General features: G+C 41.3%; 1 pseudogene; it reads left to right on the forward strand.

Annotated features, from left to right (window-relative positions):
- The first annotated feature begins 551 nt into the window (after window positions 1-551).
- Window positions 552-19,805, forward strand: LOC140739652 (ubiquitin carboxyl-terminal hydrolase 35-like; annotated as a pseudogene).
- The last annotated feature ends 2,603 nt before the right edge of the window (window positions 19,806-22,408 follow it).

The raw sequence follows: 22,408 nt of genomic DNA on the forward strand, positions 1-22,408 counted from the left end.
GTTCTGGGAACATGAGAGGCTGTACAGGATGTGCTCTCCCGGGAGTTTGAAACTGTTCGCAGTTTCCAGTCCTCTGCTGCTGATGTGATGTGAGTTCTTGTGATGTCAATAATAATATTCAGCAAACATGAGGAAATCTGCAGATGCTGGAAATTCAAACAACACACACAAAATGCTGGTGGAACACAGCAGGCCAGGCAGCACTTATAGGGAGAAGCGCTGTCGACGTTGCCCAAAATGTCGACAGTGCTTCTCCCTATAAGTGCTGCCTGGCCTGCTGTGTTCCACCAGCATTTTGTGTGTGTTGATTCAATAATAATATTTTTTGTTTGGTTGAAATTGAGGAAGGGGTCATTTGTCTGGTAGCAGGCCTCCATGTGTGAGCAGGGTGTACAGCAATGGGCTCAGCACACATGTTGAGGTTTATGGAGACCGACAAGCAGTTGTGCCTCCTGACAATCTGAGGTCTCTTTATTGGGAAATATATCCAGTTGCACAGTGGTGCATTTAGACTGAAGAGTAGGAGTTTCTTATCCAATATCTGTGCGATAATGGTGTTGAATGCTAAACTGAAATCTAGAAAGATCATTCTGATACACAGGTCCTTGTTTTCTAAGTGTACCGGAGCCATGTGCATGACAGATGCTACCATCTGTCGTAGTGGTTCTGTCGGTAAGCATATTTGTCAGTGTCCATCTAGCAGGAATGGAGCTTCTGGCATGTGCCATTACCAGTTAGCTAATGTGAAGCATGTGGGGACAATGGAGTGTTGAAGATGTCTGTGAAGAGGTCAGTGAAGTGGTGTGTACCCTTCCTGAGTACTTAGCCTGGGATGTTGTCTGGCCCAGCTGCCTTATGGAGCCTGACTCTTTGCAGAGTCCTTGTGATTATACAAACATAAAAGCAAGTTAAGGAAAGCTAAAACTAGAAAAATACAATGAAAGCAACCATCTGGACTCTAATCAACAGACCAGAGTCACTATCAGAATCAGAATCAGGTTTATTATCACTGGCAGATCCAATACCCTTCCCCTGTGACTCTCTCTTTTGTAAAATAAGAACTTCTAAATCTTGTAAGACAGGCCATTATTAATATTTATTTAAGATAAACAGTCCAAAACATTGAAGGTGACACAACAAAAGATGGCAATGTGGAAGCGTACAGGAATGAGATAGATCACCTGCTTCAGGCATGTTGCAATAACAAACTTGCACTCAATGTTAGTCAAACCAAGTAAGTGATTATGAACTTCAGTAACAGGAAGTTGACAGAACACATGCCAGTCCTCACTGAGGGATCAGCTTTGGAAAGGTTGAGCAGTATACTTCAAAAGAAGGTGAGTCAAACAGGCAACATCCTTCATTAAGGATCCATCACTCAGGAGATGCCCTCTCTCCATTGTTACAATCAAGGAGGAAGTACAAGAGGCAGAAAACACACACTGAATGTTTCAGTGATAGCTTCTTCCCCTCCGCCATCAGATTCCCGAATGGACAATGAATCCATGAACACCACCACTCTTTTTGTTATTTTCCTTTAATAGTTATTTACTTTAATCTTTTATATATAGTGGCTTAGGGCCAGTTTTGGATGTGGCTGTCATAATAAAGTCCTAACAATGAGTGGAAATGGCAGGGCTGAGGGACAGCATAGAGCCGCTGCTCATAGCTGCACAAGAACAGATGATGAGCACAAGAGCATTAGAAGCAGGGGTCTATTACACCAGAAAAGACCCAAGATGCAGACTGTGCAAGGAATTTGCTGAAACCATCCAGCACATAGTAGCAGGATGCAAATACAGGTATAGTCAGCAAACACTAAATGGCACAATTTGCAGTAATTATGTACAGGGACATCTTTGCTGAGTATGTTTTGGATGCCCCTAAATCCAAATGGGATAAACATGAGAAGTAGCGGAGAATGAGAGAGGTAAGATCCTGTGGGACTTGTAAATAGAAACAGATAAGCAGCTACTGGTCAACCAATCAGACATAGTAATACTGGAGAAGGAACAGAAGAAAGCAATAGTAATAGCTGTTGCAATCACTGATGGCATAATCATGGGAAGAAAGAATATGAGGAGCTGAAGGAATACGAGGGCTTAAAAGAGTAGATGGAAAGGATGTAGACTGGTAAAGCTAGATCATTCCCAGTGGTGATAGGAGCACTTGGAGGTGTCACACCTGGATTGAGACAGTGGCTCCAAAAAATTCCAGCAATAACATCTGAAATCTTATACACACATACACACCACCCATAACGGGTGAGAAAAATAAAAATCCCTTATTGAAATTTATAATTCATTATTATTATGAATTCCAATGTAGTGTTGATGTAAAACTACAAATTTCATGACATATGAAATTAAATACGTGACTGATTATAAAACTTTTCCCTCATACAGAGAATATAATTAAACACTTCAGGTATTGATCAGACAATATTACTGTTAGCTTCCAGTGTTTCAATCATAAATTATCATTCCATATTTTTGATAGTGTCAATACATTAATATTATTTGTCTCTAATATTCCAATTTGTTATCAATGAACTGTGGAATATTAAGACCCTACATTTCAATCATTGATAAAATTTTACCTAAACTTTAGGATCCTTGGAATAAAAAGAGGACTATGAAAGCTATGACTATCACAAATCAGTTTACTCAAATTGGACAACATTTTGAATGGAAGAGGTCTATAATGTAACACACTGAGAAAGAATTCCACTGGAAATTGGATATTATTGAGCTGTGTCAATGTGGGAGAAACAAACCATTTTAATAATCAATTTTATAAATAAAACATGCCTCGCCATTTCAAAAAGGAGCTTTGGTGCAGGTCATATCATCTGCCGTCTGAGTATGAAAATAGCAAACATCTGTGGCCCCAGCAGGATACAAGCTGTTATTTTATGGAGAGGGACAGCCCAGAACATTTACATTTGCATTTTCTGTCATATTATTGAAATAATACATTTTCTGTTTGACCTCATATTATTTTAAGAATTTGTCAAGCTCTTGACCTTTAAAGGGACATTATCTCTGGTGCACTCCTTGAGTTATGGCAGGGAGAAGAAGAATTGCTTCTGAAATTGTGCCATGTTGGTTGTCAAAGCAAATTCACCCCACAGATTTATTCACTGAAATCGTTGGGAAGGAAACATTAATGAGGCCTGATGGTTTAACTGTGTGACAGTGAACTCACCCTCATTACATTGCCAAAGGCTGGTTTCTTTTCAAATAAAATCAAAGGAATATAAAAATGAAGAGATTTGTACAATATGGCTTCTGTTCACTGCCATCTACTTTACGGGTGATCACTTCTACAGGTACGATCATTGACAGGAGCATCTGCCACTAGTGGACTAGTGAGTTTGAGGTTAAATATGTTTCTCTCTGCTGTTGATCACTCATTGTCTTTGGAAGGCTCAGATTGAAAGTTCTGTCTTTCAGGACTTGGCCAACCCAATATCTGGTGGTGCAAGCAAGCCACCCTTTGTGATGGTCATTGAAGTCCTAGACAAAATTCTGTGTCCGTGCTTCTCTCACTATTTGCCGATCATGGAAAACATTAATTCATCAATGCAGGGAGGCCAGGGGATTTTAATCAGGAGGAGGTCTCCCTGTCAATGTTTCACCTCATGTGATGAGAATTCCCAGTGTCTGGATTCAATGCTGAAGACACCATGGGATCCTTTCCCTTGCCAGCACACCGATGATGAAAAACAATAAATCATATTTGATAAGGTACCACATACAAGGCTTAATGAGAAAATAAGCAGGCGTGGTATCCAAGGGAACATTGCTTTGTGGATCCAGAACCGGCTTGCCCACAAAGGCAAAGAGTGGTTGTAGATGGGTCACCAGTCTGCATGGAGGTTGGTCACCAGTGGAGTGTCTCAGGAATCTGTTCTGGGACCTTTACTCTTCATGATTTTTATAAATGACCGGGATGAGGAAGTGGAGGGATGGGTTAGTAAGTTTGTTGATGACACAAAGGTTGGAGGTGTTGTGGATAGTGTGGAGGGCTGTCAGAAATTGCAACGGAGGGGGACATCACGTGATGACATAGGATCGAGACGTGGAAATCCAGCTCTCCCGTAAAAAACCAGTAAAATAATGTTTGTGAAGAAAAGTTAGTAAATACTTTTTAAAAATTACTTATAAACTACTCAGGATTGTCTATAGATATGTCTCCTAAACAGAAGCAGAATAAAACTACTACTTTGAAGACAACACAGGTTGGAAAAGGATCAAGGCTGGCAGCCATGAAAGAGCCTCTGGCTCAAGTGCATTTTACCTCCGGTGATACAGAATAGGAAACTGCGGCAACATCAACCGTTTCCAAAAAAAAAGAGCAACAGGAATTGCGCATGCGTGAAGGAAGGGGCATGCACAAACACGAGCAACCCAAACTACAAATCCCAGCTGTGATCGGAACTAAAAGTGAAAGTGAATATGAGGTGGAATCAGATTCTCTGGATAAATCAGACGAAGATGAAGAGACAAAGAAGAGCAACAGGAAGAGGTTGGAGGTGATATCGGAGACATAAAAAAATCTTTGGTGCAAATAATGCATGAATTAAAAGCATTAAAAGTAATAAAAAATATTAAAAATATGAAGATTATGTTTGATAAAATGATGAAAAGACAGGACAAAATGGACAAGAAAATTAAAAACTTGGAAGAAATAACGGGAGACACCATTGATAGAGTGAATAAAATGGAAGATAATATGTCTGCCTGGACATCGGAAAGAAAATGGTTGTTGGAAAAAGTGGATGTGCTTGAAGATTTTAACAGATGAAATAATATTAAGATTGTTGGACTTAAAGAAGGTATAGAGGGAGAGGATCCAATAATTTTTTTCAAAAATGGATTCTGGAAATCTTGGAAATGGAAGAAGGAATCCAGTTAATTGAAATTGAAAGGGCTCACAGAGCCTTAAGATCAAGACCTCAAGCTGATCAAAACCCACGATCAATCTTGATAAAATGCTTAAGATATCAAGATAAAGAAAAGATCCTGAAGGCGGCTGCTCAACGTGCCAGAAAGAGAAACGGGCCATTGATGATAGAAGGGAAAACAGTTCTTTTCTATCCTGATATAAGTTATGACCTTTTGAAGAGAAAGAAGGAATTTAACTCAGCAAAGAAAGTTTTATGGGAAAAGGGTTATAAATTTATATTATGCCACCTGGCAACCGTGATAATTTTTTTGGATGACGGAAAAAGAAGATCTTTTACTGATTATCGGGATGCGGAAGAATTTGCACAAGAACTCTAAAATATTCGCTAACCACAGCCAAAGATTTAAAAGTGAAATGGATTAAAGAAGAAGACAGGGACAGTGAATGGAGTTGATGGATGTTTAAGGACAGAAGAATATTTAAATATATTCTTAATTATATGATACAGGGGGAGAAAGGTAAAAATTTGAGAAATATTAATCGAGAGTAGTGATATTATTTTTTCTTCTCTTATATATACTTTTTTACATTATGGGGGAGTTGGGGGAACTTCGAATCGATTGCTATGAGATTCACGTGTGTAATCATGGCGATTGCCATGACCCGCACAACGGAGGGGGGTAATGTTGTGTTTTTACTTTATTCACAACATTAGTAGGGGAGTATTTTGTTATTTTTTTTTCTTTATAATCTATTTTTCTTTAATCTTTCTTTCTTTGCCTGGACAATTGGGGGGGGGGGGGGCGGGGGGGAGACACATAGCAACACGAAGAATTTTAAAAAGATTACCCAAGGTACTACGAAAGTTGAAAAGTTAGGTACTACTATAGACTGGAGTAACCCTGTTAAAAGTAATGACTAATTTACTGAATTTTTATAGTTTTAATGTTAATGGGCTTAATGGATCGGTGAAAAGAAAAATAATTTTAACATACATTAAGAAAATGAAAATAGATATAGCTTTTAGCTGCATTCCATTTGAGAAAATTACTTATAATTTAAGAGATAAATATAAAATATTTCTGAAAATTTGGTGCCCTTATTTACAAAAGATAGGATTAAATGTATAGGTGTTCCGAAGATAAAATTATTGGTTATTTGGGGAAATAAATAAATATATATATTAAAGCTATTATGAACTCTGTGGAGCATGTGGGGATCTTCTGATATCCAGGCATTCTTCCTTTCTTTCTTTTTTTTTTCTCTTTTTTTTCTCTTTCTACAGGGATATGTTAGGGGGAAGGGTTGCTAATTTTTTTTCCCTTCTGTAACTATTTGAAAATTCAATAAAAAAATTTATATATAAAAAAAGAAATTGCAACAGGACATGGATAGGATGCAAAACTGGGCTTAGATGTGGCAGTTGGAATTCAACAGAGATAAGTGTGAAGTGGTTCATTTTGGTAGGTCAAATATGATGGCAGAATATAGTATTAATGGTATGACACTCTGCAGTGTGGAGGATCAGAGGGATCTTGGGGTCCGAGTCCATAGGACACTCAAAGCAGCTACACAGGTTGACTATGTGACTAAGAAGGCATATGGTATATTGGTCCTAATCAATTGTGGAGTTGAATTTAGGATACAAGTTGTAACGTTGCAGCTATATAGGACCCTGTTCATACATCACTTGGAGTACTGTGCTCAGTTCTGGTCACCTCACTACAGGAAGGATGTGGATGCCATAGAAAGGATGTAGAGGAGATTTACAAGGATGCTGCCTGGATAGGGGAGCATGCTTTATGAGAATATGTTGAGTGAACTCGGCCTTTTCTCCTTGGAGCGAAGGAGGATGAGAGGTGACCTGATAGAGGTGTACAAAATGATGAGAGGCATTGATCGTGTGGATAGTCAGAGGACTTTTCCTCGGTCTGAAGTGGTTGACTGAAGAGGTCATGGGTTTAAGGTGCTGGGGAGTAAGTACAGAGGAGATATCAGGGGTAAGTTTTTTAATCAGAGTGGTGAGTGTGTTGAATGGGCTGCCGGCAACGGTGGTGGAGACAGATACGATAAAGTCTTTGAAGTGGCTTTTAGATAGGAAAGTGGTGCTTAGTAAAATAGAGGGCTATAGGTAAGCCTAGTAATTTTTGAGGTAGGTACATGTCCGGCACAACTTTGTGGGCCGAAGGGCCTGTATTGTGCTGTGGTTTCTCTATGTTTCTATAAATACCTTCAGGCTCCAGTTAATCTTAAACACTCAGGCCAAAGAAAACAGGCAGAGACAATAAGTAGTAGATCTGACATAGCTTATTCTCATAGTTACATGTTGTCCTGAAGTATAAAAAGTTCTCCAAAATAATTTCTTATTTACTTACACGGAAACTTTCCCCGAATCCTTTCAAATTTTTTCTGTCAAAATTAGGATTATCTCAAATTCCTTGGAGAAAAGAACACTGAACACTCAGCAGGATTTTTTCTTTTCTTTTGTTTTCTCTCTCTCCCTCTCTGCTCCCTACCCCACCCTCCCTCTCTCTCTCTCTCTCTCTCTCTCTCTCTCTCTGACAATCTACTTCTCAGGAAAACTTTGATCTCATATCATTCATATTCTGAAGGGTGAAACGGTAGAGCAGATTAAAATGGAATTATCTACATTTTTAAGAGATGTTTAAGTTTCAGCTTTTAAACCAAAGGATTGATGGAGGATGTTGATGATGTAAACTCATACATTCAAACTTACCCCACATCAGCCAGAACAGCAGCAGCCTGAAGATAAAGTAGCTATGACTATAGTGAAATGGTTTGCTGTCGATGAAGGTACACATGCATATCCCTGTATGGAAAGCAGCAGAAGATTTGACCAAATAAATGAATAAAAGGAAAAAAAACACATTGGAAGTCAGTTTAACTCTGGGTGGATTTAATGTGTGTGGCATTGAAATGAAGCCCCATTCTACACCTGCTTCATTTCTCTGTTCTTTTTGACTGCAATAGAAAGGGAAACGGGCTTAGAAAATGGAATTGGACTGAATTCAGCACCACCAAATTAAACCAAAGCTCAGATTAACATTTCCTTCCACCCGAATTTAGTGAATGAAACTGTGGAGTGGTTACTCAGACAAGCAACATTTCAAAATTTCTGAAACAATTCCCTTTCTGACTGTCACAATTCAAGGAGAGCAACAACCATGATGTCCCTTTAAACAGTCAGTGCCTGATAGATTCTTAAAATAAAAAGTGGTAGAACAGAAACTATGATATTTGGGTAATGATGTATGAAAAGCAGATGGTAACGTCTTGTCTCAGTTCTGGCCAGCCCCTCGCCTTAAAATAACAGCTCATTTCCTGCTGGGGCTGCAGATGTTTTTGTTCAAATGGTTAAACCAGGTTAGGTTTAAATCATTTCGCTGGACACCTTTATGCAAAGGGCTGTGAGAGCCAATTCTGCACTGTCAGTCTAAACAAGTAAAAATAAATAAACTAAGTAGAGGGAAACTAAAAATAGATAGGCAGGTATATGCGTGTGTGTCTTTGCGGACCAGCATTGGCCTACCAAGGACAGGCAGTTGGATGACATGAGCAGCTTCTCCATGTAATACTTGCATAATCGCAGAAGGGCTCTTGTGTCGCACAATCGCCAATGTATCCTGCTATGTGTTCCCAGAACTACCATGTAATGCAATTAATCTGCCGGCCCTGGAGCACTGAAATGGGGTCTTTGAGTCTTGCTGCGGATTCTGCAGTTAATGATCTCAAGTCTTTAAATTAAAAACCACGATGTTCTCCTCGGACAGGAGTAAGATAGCCTATAGAACTTCCCTCCTCTTGGGCAGAGCCCTTTTATGAGCACTGGTTTTATGAGAGAAGGATGCTCCAGTGTATTCTGAAATGAAGTTGTTTTTCCCAAGAATGATGAGGAGGGTATTGTTTCATCCTGCCAGGGACCTAAACTCCTCGAGCTGCATCTGCGAATACGATCCATGGCTGACTATTCCAGTGATTACATATCCTAGTGACATAGAGTAGGTTTTGGTTGCTCTCGTTAGCCAGGGAAGACATCACCAGCTAAAAGACATTCTTGCAACCAGGGTTTAAGTGAGGATCTGCAGGAATTTATGGACATCAACATAAGAATCTAGAATCATATTTCTGAAAGAAGGCCGGAGAGATGTGCTGATTTCACCTTGAAGGCCAGTTCTTAGAACTGCCTGATGACCAGACCGGTTCCTCAATCTGATAACCAATGCAGATCCCTGCAAACATTTCTGGAAGATCCCATGCAACCTGGAAGAACCTGGGTCTCCCAGCAGAGCGAGAAGGATGCATGAGGCAGCGGTGTTGCTGATACTGTGGTAAAGCCTGCCTTGAGTCACCTCCCATCCAGTGAAAGCAAAACTGAAACATTCTCAAGCTTCTCTCTCATTTCGTCAAGTCCCGGAGTGGTCTTCCCATCCCTGTTATCTTGGGGGAGACATGAGCATTCTGTGAAAGCCTTGGCAGCCTCTGGTTCCACGGTAATTTTATTGGACACCAGACTAGCAGAGAAAATCCAGATTTCTAAGGTATACCCCAACCAACCCACCTCTGCTACGGCCCTGGGTAATATATCGTTGGAAGCTAGACATATCTATTATCTTGCCGTCTCTCTGAGGTTGACTATTGGAAGTCACGAGAAGATGATTCATTTTCATATTATTCATTGTTAGTGCATTCACCTAAATCTCGGTTACAGTGCCTATAAAAGGTATTCAACCACACTGAAAGTTTTCGCGTTTTATTGTTTTTCAACATTGAATCTCAGTGAACTGAATTTGGCTTTTTTAACACTGATCAACAGAAAAAAAAGACTTTTTCATGTCAAAGTGAAAACAGATCTCTACAAAGTGATCTAACCTAATTGCAAATATAAAAAAAAGTAATTGACTGTAACAGGAGAACATCTGAAGATGCTGGAAATCAAAGCAACACACACAAAATGCAGGAGGAACTAAGCAGGCCAGGCAGTATTACTGGAAAAAAATTACAGCGATGTTTCGGGCTGAGACCTTCAGCAGGACTGGAGAAGAAAAGAAGAGGAGCAGATTTAGGAGGTGGAATGTGAGGGGGGGGGGGGGTGAAGTGGAAAGAGAAAAATAAAGTGATAGATGAAACTATGAGGAGAAGGGATGAAGTTGCTGGTGAAAGAGATACAGGGACGGAGAAGGTGGAGTCTGATAGGAGAGGAGATTAGGTCATGGAAGAAGGAAAAGGCGGGGAGGAGCAACAGAGGGAAGTGATGGCCAGGCAGAAAATTAGGTAATAGAGGGAAAAGGGAATGGGGATTGGTGAAGTGGGGTCATTCCCAGTAGTTTGAGAAATTGATATTCCTGCCATCAGTTTGGTAGCTACCAGGATGAAATACAAGGAGTTGTTCCTCCAACCTGAGTGTGACTTCATTGTTACAGTAGATGAGGCCATGGATTGAAGTATCATAATAGGAATCGGAAGTGGAGTTAAAATGGTTGGCTAGAGGGAGTTCCTGCTTCTTCTGGCTGACGGAACTTAGGTGCTCGACAAAGCAGTCTCCCAATCTACATCAGGTCTCACCAATATACAGAGTGCCAGACCAGGAACATCAAACACAGTATACAACCCCCAACATACTCACAGGGGAAGTCTTGCCACACTTGGAAAGACTGTTTGGGACCCTGTTTGTATGTTGCCTTGCGTGTGTTGCTTAAATGATTGATTTTATAAGAAGTCACCTGCTTAAAGTCAGTATTTTTGTAGAACCATCTTTGGCAGCACTTACAGCCTTGAGTCTGTGTGGAGATGTCCCTATCAGCTTTGCACATCTGGACACTAGAAGTTTTCCCCCTTCTTCTTTGCAAAATTGCTCAAACTCTGTCAGATCGCATGGGGATCATGAGTGAACAGCTCTTCTCAAGACCAGCCACAAATTCTCAATTTGACTGAGGTCTGGACTCTGACTTGGCCACTCCAGGGCTTTAATTTTTTTGTTTTTAAGCCATTCCTTCGTAGGTTTGGCTTAAGTCGCAGTTCACTTGCAGACTGGATTTGGATTATCTCCAGGATTTCCCTGTATTTTGCTGCATTAATTTTACCCTCTAACTTGACAAGCCTTCCAAGGCCTGCTGCAGTGAAGCATCCCCAGAGCATGCTTCAAGGAGGGATGGTGTGTTGCTGCTGATGGGTGGTGATTGGCTTACGCCAAACGTAGTGTTTATCCCAATGGCCAAAATGTTCAACACTGGTGTCATTAGACCATTAAACCTTCTTCGAGCTGACTTCAGTGTCTTTTAAATGACTTTTGGCAAACTCTAGCTGAGATTTCATGTGAGTTTTTTTCAGCAGTGGCTTTCTGTTTGCTGCTCTCCTATAAAGTTGCAACTGCTGAAGCAACCAGGCAACAGATGATATATATGCAATCTCTCCCACCTCAGCTACTGAAGCTAGTAACTTCTCCAGAGTTGTCATGTTTCCCTTTGTGGTCTCCCTCACTCGTCCCATTCTTGCATGGTCACTCAGTTTTTGAGGATGGCCTGCTCCAGGCATATTTACAGCTGTGCCTGTCATGGTTCGGTCCGTGCAGTCTGCATTCATGTTCACGGCCCGATCCCTGGACTCCGGACTCCAGGTCTTCCGGCTGTTCCTTGCTTCAGTTGGGCTTAATCATAGGCTCCTGATGTTCATCTTGGGGTTGGGAATATAAGTGGCCCTGGGGTCGCGTGTGGGTGCTGGTTTGTCTTGTTGGTATCCCCTTGGAGCAACCTGCTGGTGGAAGGCTAGAGCAGCGCTTCATGATCTCTAGGCCTGGTTGGAGGACCACTGCTTCATAGAGCCTTGTTGTCTCTAGTCGGAGTAGTCATCAGGATATGGATCTGGCCGTTTCTGTGGCCAGCTGAGTGGCTGTCTGCCACTGAGCCTTATATGGATTTGGCTGTTTCCGCAGCCAGCCAAGGTTGCTGGACGCCCCGAGACTTGGATCCACCCCGGATTGAGCTCCCTTCCTGTGCTTGCCACCGTGGGTAATTCAGGCTGTCCTTGCTGTTACCCTGTGGATGGATGTTTCCCTATCTGTCCTTGCCTCTGTTGGGTAAGTCAGGCCATTTTTGCCATTACCCTGAGGCTGGTCTGTTCCCTTCCCCTCTCCATCTGAATCCCTGACAGTTTCCTCAGTGGTTTACCATGGCAGTCATCCCAGTCCCGCTGCCTAGTAAGCATCCCAGCCCGGCGTCCTAGGAGGGGCCCGGCCCTGTGTTCCAAGAAGGAGTACCTCATCCTGCTCAGGAAAGCCTCGAAGAATCGAAGCCTTGCCCCGTCCTGTAGCCACGTCATGTCTTAGATAGATAGATAGATACTTTATTCATCCCCATGGGGAAATTCAACTTTTTTTCCAATGTCCCATACACTTGTTGTAGCAAAACTAATAACATACAATACTTAACTCAGTAAAAAAATATGATATGCATCTAAATCACTATCTCAAACAGCATTAATAATAGCTTTTAAAAAGTTCTTAAGTCCTGGCGGTTGAATTGTAAAGCCTAATGGCATTGGGGAGTATTGACCTCTTCATCCTGTCAGAGGAGCATTGCATCGATAGTAACCTGTCGCTGAAACTGCTTCTCTGTCTCTGGATGGTGCTATGTAGAGGATGTTTAGAGTTTTCCATAATTGACCGTAGCCTACTCAGCACCCTTCGCTCAGCTACCGATGTTAAACTCTCCAGTACTTTGCCCACGACAGAGCCCGCCTTCCTTACCAGCTTATTAAGACGTGAGGCGTCCCTCTTCTTAATGCTTCCTCCCCAACACGCCACCACAAAGAAGAGGGCGCTCTCCACAACTGACCTATAGAACATCTTCAGCATCTCACTACAGACATTGAATGACGCCAACCTTCTAAGGAAGTACAGTCGACTCTGTGCCTTCCTGCACAAGGCATCTGTGTTGGCAGTCCAGTCTAGCTTCTCGTCTATCTGTACTCCCAGATACTTGTAGGTCTTAACCTGCTCCACACATTCTCCATTAATGATCACTGGCTCCATATGAGGCCTAGATCTCCTAAAGTTCACCACCATCTCCTTGGTCTTGGTGATATTGAGACGCAGGTAGTTTGAGTTGCACCATATCACAAAGTCCTGTATCAGTTCCTATACTCCTCCTCCTGTCCATTCCTGACACACCCCACTATGGCCGTGTCATCAGCGAACTTCTGCACATGGCAGGATTCCGAGTTATATTGGAAGTCTGATGTGTACAGGGTGAACAGGACCGGAGAGAGTACGGTTCCCTGCGGCGCTCCTGTGCTGCTGACCACCGTGTCAGACCTAGTTCCAGAGTCCTTGTCCTTGTCCTGTTTCTGGCTCGGAGTCCAAGCCCAGGCTCCTAGTTCCCAGTTCCTCGTCCTGGTCCCACTTTCCTAGCCCAAGACTGTGTTCCTGTACCAGCTCCTAGTCTGTATCCAGTCCCATCCCAAACTCTAGCCCAGTCCAGTTCCTAGTACTTCAGTGTCTGTATCTTGCTTTTGGGTCCATTCCCAATGCTGCCCGTATGATAGTGCCATATTCTTTCCATTTCTTGATGATTGACATAACTGTACTCCAAGGGATATTCAGTGACTTGGACATTTTCTTGTATCCACTTCCTGAGAATACTTTTCAATAACCTTTTTTGCAGAATTGCTTGGAGTGTTCTTTTGTCCCCGTGGTGTATCTTTTGCCTGGATACTGACTCACCAGCAGTTGGACCTTCCAGATGCGTGTATTTTACAACAATCAATTATAAAAACTTGACTAAACACAGGTGATATCCATTTAACTAATTATGTGACTTCTAAATTGGCTGCACCAGTGATGATTTGGTGTGTCATATTAAATGGGGTGAATATTTAAGCTATCAAGTGTTTTGTGTGTAACATGCTGTAAAGTTTCACTGATAATTAATGGTTTCTCTGTGGCAGCAATGTTTGGGTTGTGACTAGAGAAAATGGGGTTTGGAATGCAGTTGTTCTTTCTTGTGAAGAGAGTTGTTCCTTCTGGAAGAGAGATTTTCACGGCCTTTGGTTGGCAAGAGGAGAAGAAGGAAGACGCGTGTGGAAAGCGCTGGAAGACCACCACATGGAGTGGACTGGCAGCAAAGGTCCAAAGGTCAGCGACACTCAGAGGAGGTTGATGGCTGACGCAAGATCGTATTTGGCGAGCTCCAATGTGCACTTTCGACTTTTCTCTTAAAATGAGCCCTTTTTATTTCATTTTCTTGACTAACTCTATATTCAGATTAACATTTATAAGTATCAGTCAGCTAATTGCATATGGTGTACTATCTGACATTTTACAGTACGGATTTGTAACCAGGCAACACATCACGCAGCAAACACACAAACGAGATTTCTCAGTTTGGTGGGGCCAGAAGTTGTCTTCCCCTAGATGAACACGTGCTGGTTGAACCTGAGGGTCATAAGTATTTTATATTTTTTAAATTAATTTAGATCACTTTGCAGTGATATATTTTCACTTCGACATGAAAGAGTCTTTTTCTTTTGTTGAGTGTCAAAAAAGCCATATTAAATCCACTGATTCAATGTTGTAGAACAATAAAACATCAAAATATCCAAGAGAGATGAATACTTTTCATTGGCACTATACTTGTAGTTACAACTTCATAATCCTTAGATTAAATGGCTTTTGGTACAGTCCAGTTTGGTGAACCCTATGCTGGGATTAGTGGTTCAGAGGGGCCAGCCCGAGTTTCAAAGAACTCTGTGAACCATGTCAAGTCATCAGTTGAGTTGCATCCTAACTCCATAATACTGGATGTGAACTGAATGAAGCTGTCTGAAGTGCCATCAGAGTATTTGGATTTGTTGGGATGTTCATCAGGAGGAGAGCCACTGTGCTCTCCCCAGATAGGGATGATAATTGAACCAACATTTTACAACTGGTATGTGTCCTCCCTGGGAAGGCTCTATGCCTTGTCTATTACTGAAAGTCAAGCAATGGAAGAATATTCTGGGAGTTGTGGACTGACGAGCTTATGTTTGTGGCATATGTTTACCTGCTGGAAGTATTTTAGAAGCTGCAAATGCACCTGTCAATAGTAAACAGTGCATAGCCATGTCTGAGTTTCTAACATTAATTGGAAGCATTCCTTGTGTTTCTACCTGGCATTCGCAAATTAATAATGACACTCTCTCTGAAGAAGAGTCAAGCTTTGCTATAGGCTGTCAACCAGAAATAGCTAATTTGGTATTCTGTGTGATCTGGCTTTCACGCTTCCCTGCCTGGAATGAAACTGTCACAGATGCAATAAAGGATTTTCCAATTCCAAGTGAGGGAAAACTATATCAGCCTCTGAATCAGAATGTCACAAAAATGCATTGGAAGCTTTGTACTCAAGACTTGCTGCAAGACTGGATAGAGGAAAGAAAAGACTGGCGAATCTTGGTAATGCCTACAACATGAAAAGTGTCATTCATGTCTTTATCATGGCTTCTGACATCAGGCATGCTGTTATGCTACTCAAGGAGAGTGACTCACAGTTATTAATGATGAAACTTCAATGGTTATTTGCTATCCCAGAACATAGCCAGAGATCTGCCATCTCTCCCAGCAGCTTGTTGAAAGCTTCCGCTCCTTTGTTGCTTAATCAATGGGTGCACCTTGACTATTTAGAGTAGATAGGAAGTGTATTGGAAAGCTACATGAAGAAAAGACTCATAAAGGAATTCTCATAGGCCGAGATATTCAAGCAGTGAACCTCATATAGAAAATCGAGGTCCAGAAAAAAAAATTAATAGAAAGAATGTTCGGTTTGGCTCATTTGTCATTGTTGTTGAAATTCTTCCTTCCAAGAAGAAGCCTTTACAGATCTACCCCTAGCACTTCCACCACCTAACAAAGTTCTACAAATATATGATCATTCAAGTGACCCTCATTATCAATGAAGATACTAATACAGATAATTTGGCATCACTAGCTGAGTAATGACACATGACTGCCAAGACTCCAAATAAACAGACACAAACAAAATATAGGAAATGTTCTCTCTTGGTAGCATTTCAAATAATCTGCTCCCATGGAAAAGGTAAATCGGAGACTGCAGCATCCGGAATTAGTTCTTTGTCACAGAATGATTTTGTATTGGGCTCCAGGGGAAAAGAATACATGAGGAGGCAAATTGTAGGTCAGTGTATGACCGCATCAGCTCCTGCACCTGTCCTTCCAAATTAGGCTCTATGAGCATTTCACTGTGTTTCAACAGGAATGCTATCAGGTGATAACAGATATGTTCATCATTTAAGGGCAGTGTAGAAGTCTATGATAACAATCTTGAAATTGACAAGTTTTTCATGAAATCAGTATACAGTACTGATGCATTGTCAATGTAATGGAAAAATTTTGGGGGTGGATTGCCTGAGTAGGTTTTCAAATAAGAACTGACCCACATAGCCAACAAAAACAGAGGCATAGCTAGGCCCATGTGAATACTTATGATTATGAGCTTCTTGAGTGTGTTGAAGCTGTTCTCATCCAAACAACCGGACAGCGTTCCATCACATAACTGATTTGAGCTTTGTAGGTGGTGGACAGGAATGCTTAGTTAGGAGGTGAGTTAATGCCTGGGGTATGAAACTCACAGTGCCAAAAGCTTTAGTTCCTACTCTGTCTACCTGTGACTACACTTTCATTTAAACTGGTACTCTAAGACACCGCTGTTCAACAGGTCTTCCCAGAATGCTGCCATTTATGTGAAAGTCCGACCAGATTTGATCTTGCAAAATGCAATGCCTTGCCCTTATACAAATTAAACTCCATTTGACATTCTCCATCTCCCAGTAATTTATAATGACCTTCTTCATTGTCTATCTACTACACCACATACTTTACTGTCAGCTGCAAACGTATCAATAATGTCTTGTATGTTCTTATTCAGATTGTTGATAGAGATGCCAAACATCAATGGATCCAGCATCATCCCCCAAGGCATACCATTAATAATGGGAACCAGATGCGAAAGAATTATCCACCTTGATTGCTCCCTCTGCTTTTTTTTTTGATCAAGCCAATTCTGCCATCAATTTGATAGTTCTTACTGTTGCCATGTGTTACATCCTTCCAGAGCAGCCTAACAAATGAACATTAAAGATTTTCAGCAGGTCACACAAATCCCATCTATGGCCTTGTACTCACTGGCTTTCAGATACTGCATGATAAAAAAATCTCAATCAATTTCATAAGGCATGATCTCCCATGTACAAAGCCATGCCAATGCCTCTAATCAACTTATGTGTGGAGGGTCGCGGCCTGAAATGTCGACTATACCCTTTTCTGTCGATGCTACTTGGCCTGCTGAGTTCTTTTAACATTTTGTGTGTTCTGCTTGGATTTCCAGCTTCTGAGATTTTCTCTTTTTCATGTATTTCAAGATGTGTGCAAATCTTACCCCTCAGAATGTTCTCTAGGATTTACCTGCCCCAGATGTTAGAGTAACTGGTCTATAGTTCCCAGTATTCTTTGCCATCCTTTTTCTGTACATGCACAATATTTGCTACCATCCAGACCTTTACCAGCACTAGACTGTGGCAAACGATGAAGCAAATATATGAACAAGGGCTCCTAATTTCTTCTCTTGCCAGCCACTTTGTTGTTGGATATAGCTGGTCTGGCCCTAAGGATCTGTCAGCCTCCATACTTCTTAGAAAATATAGCAAAGATGGATCTTTGCAGTTCTATACCTCATAAAACAAGAGAGGCCAACTCATTGAATAGATTTGTGGCTGCGACTGGGCAGATCTTCAGTGGAAACCCGACAATGGATTACATTAAGAAAGTGGAGTTCAGACCAAGACTCTGTTACTGTGACTTGAATCAATGGAGTGGTCCTATGGACTGGTCCTGTTCCCATCACCAGTGTTCTTTTGCTCAGAGAGATTGATGAACAGACTCAGGTCATGAGGACATGATCTGTGTGAGAACATGTTTAGTGACCACATTTGTTTCTAATGCCAATGAACATTGCCTTAAATTTCACTGATGCGTATGTATGTACTATCTCAATTCCACTCTGACCCCAGCTGCAGGGTTCTCCTGTCTCTTGCTCAACCCTTCAACACACTCAGGGCTAATTTGTTCTTGGCCTCAACTCCACCAAGACCAATGTTCCCTGCACAACATCAACTGTTTATAGAGCACTAACTAGTTCAGACACAAGTATATTCAATGTCTACTCCTCCATAGCTCTGAGGTGGAGAATGCCACAGGTTCTGGAGCCCTGAAGAAGAGAAATCCTTGCCCAGCTTCTACATTACTGGGGCATCCTTTATTATGAAATTGTTTTGCTCGGGAGAGAATCTGGTATCTGGCAGTGAGATGTCCTCTCAGCATCTATTCCTTCCCTGCTCCTATATCGTCAGTCCTTATGAAATGTCTAAATTGCTTCTATCATGATTCCATCATTTCATACTGGTAGCTGAATTACAAGCACTTTTATTCAACACTGTGTCTGTATTGAAATCAACCAAAAATATGTAAAAAAAATTGTAAAATTGCCATAATCCCAACAGCTGAACACTGAACACAGTACCTGAAAGCTCCAGCACACTCAGGTCAGATTTGTTTTGACACCAGAATATTATCATGAGCATAATTTTATAAATGGCTACACCTTTAGCAGTGGAGAGGTTCGCTCCCATGAAGATAAAGGGGCAGCATGGTTGTACAGTGATATGTACAAAGTTTTACTGGTTACCTGGGCTGACTTCCCAATGCTGGCTGTATGGAGCTTGTATGATCTCTCCAGGACTGCATGGGTTTCGTCAGCGTGATCCAGTTCCCATCCACAGTCAAAAGATGTCTGGGTTGGAAGGTCATTGTAAATTCACGTGTGATTTTGCGCAGGTTACATTTATAGGGTGCTGTATGGAATGGCTTGAATGGCATGTAATGTATGGGAGGGCCAACTCCACACTATATCAAAAATAAATAATACATAACAAAATCGATAGATAGATAAAAAGATCAATAAATAAATAGACACACAGATTAAAAAATAAACAAACAGACAGATCAATAAACAGATGGATAGACAGATAGATAAATAAACAAACAAGGAAATAATGAGAATGGTGCTGTGGGTTCATCTCTCTATCATAAATGTGACAGTTCATTTTTCACGAGACTGTGCTCCAGGAAAGAAATCCACCTAACCAGACTCTTTTAGCAAAGAGGGAGGTGATATCATACTGGCCCTTCCATCAGGGAATTCACATTCGAGTATCATCATCCTTACATCAAACTCTTAATGCTCCTCATCTGGAGTGACAATTCACAGAATTATCTGTGGACAAATAAAAGAATAAAGTTAATGAATATCTTATCTTGAACAGTTTACCTACTAACTCAGCCTTGCTTTAGATTATAGTGAGCGATGACCAGAAATGATTACTTTGTAAAACTTGACATTCAATTTGAGGAACTGATAAATTTTTAAGTATATTTGAAAAAAAAATCGTGTTTAATACAGGAAGCTATGACGATGGCAAATATGGGTCATTATATAGTTACTCCATTCTGAGTTGTGTTTGTCACATTCAAGCAAATTTTCACTAGCTCAATGCCTAGAATGGGTCAAAATTCATCAGTTCACCTATTCTACAGTACCTCTTGTATATTGATAAAACTTTGGATCAAAATCTCTCAATGAAAGACTCCTACCCTTTGGGTTGGGAACAGGAAATGTGGCTGCCTTTCACATAATGATCTTGTTTAATTCCCACATTTCACCTGTGGTCATGGTCACATTGTGGTATCCAGACCCAGAGATCCAGGAACCAAAATCTAGCCTCATTTCTGTTGTTCCTCAGATACCCCCAGGCTGAATTCTTCAGTCGAATAAAGGTATACAGGAAGTAGCCTCCAATACTATTTTCAGATCAGTTGTCACTGAAAGAAGCGTCAATATCCCATTTTACACACCTGCCCTAAGTTAAAGCTCTCAGTTTCATTCTTTGTGTGTTCAACTTTTCCAACTTTCTCTGAGGGCATCGGGAACAACAGCTCCCTGACCCAGTGATCCCTCTTCCCAGTGGAAGCCAGACAGAGACAGTGGGCAGACATGGATAAGTGAACCCATCTAGCCCAGTTCTGCCCTACTCACACAGTGAGCCATCCAGGTCATTCACATTGAACAGGAATACGGACATGCTAATGAGCAGGGACTCCTATTGTAGTTACTGCTTTCTCTATGGAAGATCAATTGATCTATTCTGAAAAATGAACCGAACAGTGGACGTCATTGTTATATAGATCTCAGTAAATCATTATAGTAAAGGCAGATTCTATGATATGATCTTTATTGACACATTGATGGATATGGTCAATGAAATACATCTCTCTTGAATCAATTGCCCATTTATTGCATTCAGTTTGAATCAACCCATGTTACGAAGGATGTGGCAGCATTGGAATGGGTGCAGAAAAGGTTTACAGGATGCTGCCTAAAGTTGAGGGCAGGTACTACAGGCAGGTTTTGGGCAAATCTTGTATATTTTTCGCATGATAAAAGTGTGTGATACCAGATGGCATGTCTTTATGATAAGAGGGGTAAGTTCAAAGGGGATTTGCAGGGCATATGTTTACACAAAGAGTGGTGAGTGCCTCGGCTGCACTGCCAGAGTTGGTTATGGTGTCAAATAATATAGAAGCATTGAAAAGCTTCTTAGCTTCATGAATTTGCAGAGAAGGAAGACATATGAACTATACATATGCAGAAAGTAATTGTTTCGTCCAGCATTAATTAACATTGTGACTCAGAAATCCTGTCCTGTTCTGTACTATTCTCTCTCTACCTTCCCTATAATTACAGAATCCAAACTTCTCCATTTCTGTTCTCCTTGAGACACAATGGATTCACAGTTTTATGACCTGGGCTTGCATTATCCAGTGGATTATCATGAATGAATGTTAATGATGCAGTGTGCTTTGCATTATTCAGGAGAATTGCTCCACTGGAGTTAATTATTTAATTATGTTTTCCCAGAAACTAATATCCTGAATGTCCTTGCAGACCAAAATATATACACAGCAACCAGCATAGTTCTCAATGTAATAATCAGCTGTGAAATCTGTCTTTCTGCAGATTGCTACAGAGTAGAGTAGTTAAATCTGCAGTCATTCCTCTCCCCTCACTGGCTCTCCAATTGTTATCCCACAATTAATTAGCTCATTGGTTTGGACAGCAGCTACATTGGGGGAAATGGTGCAGAGTAAACCAGAGCTCAACAGTTCCAGGGCTGCCCAGTTTCCCGCTTATTCTCATCTTCTTCCTACAGAAGCAGTGGGCCATGCATTGGGAGTATCAGCACAAGGATGCCTTGGTAGCATGTGAGGGGTGTGATACAATGCTGATATCTTACAGCTTCAGTGACCTAGATTTGATCCCAAGCTTGTCCATGTAAAGTTTTTATGTTCTCTCTGTGACTACTTGAGTTTCCCACTTATGCTCTATTTTTCTTGCACTGTGCAGATATTTTCCAGTAAAGTTTCCCTTTGTACATTGAAACAACAGACAAATCGAAGGATGTTTGATGGCATGTAATTGCCAGGACATCTAGAGTAGTAATCTCAGGATTGTTTCCTGAACCACGAGATTGCGAGTGCAAGAATATCATGGTCAGGTATATTAATGTGTGGCTGAGAAACTGCTGTAGGGGGCAGGGCTTCAGTTTCCTGGATCACTGGGGCCTCTTCTGGCAGAGGTATGACTTGTAGAAAAAGGATGGGCTGCACCTGAACCCAAAGGGGTCCAATATGCTAGTGGGCACATTTAATAGAGCTGTAAGGGAGGGTTTAAACTAAATTGGCAGAGGGATGGGAACTGGATTGATAGGGTTGAGGGAGTGGAAAACAGAAATAAATCAAAGATAGCGTGCAACAGAGATTATAGAAAGAACAGGCAGGAGATGGGGCTTAATCAGAGCCAGTGGCCAAAGTTACAGGGCAATAGTGACGTGGTGCAGGTAAAACAGAAAGCAGCAAATCCTGGACTGAAAGTGTTATATTTGAATGCACGCAACATATGGACGATCTTGAAATTCAGTTACAGATTGGCAAATATGATGTTGTGGCCATCTCTAAAACTTGGCAAAAGATTGAGTGCCATTGGGAGCTGAATATCGAAGGATATACGATGTATCAGAAAGATACTCTGCTGACCCACGACTGTGCTGCAACACACAGCTCGAACCATATCATCAAGTTCTCCGATGACACCACGGTGGTGGGTATCATCAGCAAGAACGACGAGTCAGCTTACAGAGAGGAGGTGCAGCGGCTAACGGACTGGTGCAGAGCCAACAACCTGTCTCTTAATGTGAACAAACCAAAAGAGATGGTTGTTGACTTCAGGAGGGCACGGAGCGACCACTCCCCGCTGATCATCGACGGCTCCTCGGTAGAGATCGTAAAGAGCACCAAATTTCTTGGTGTTCAGCTGATGGA

This window comes from Hemitrygon akajei, chromosome 16, assembly GCF_048418815.1.
Source record: "Hemitrygon akajei chromosome 16, sHemAka1.3, whole genome shotgun sequence".
In the NCBI taxonomy this organism is placed as follows: Eukaryota; Metazoa; Chordata; class Chondrichthyes; order Myliobatiformes; family Dasyatidae; genus Hemitrygon; species Hemitrygon akajei.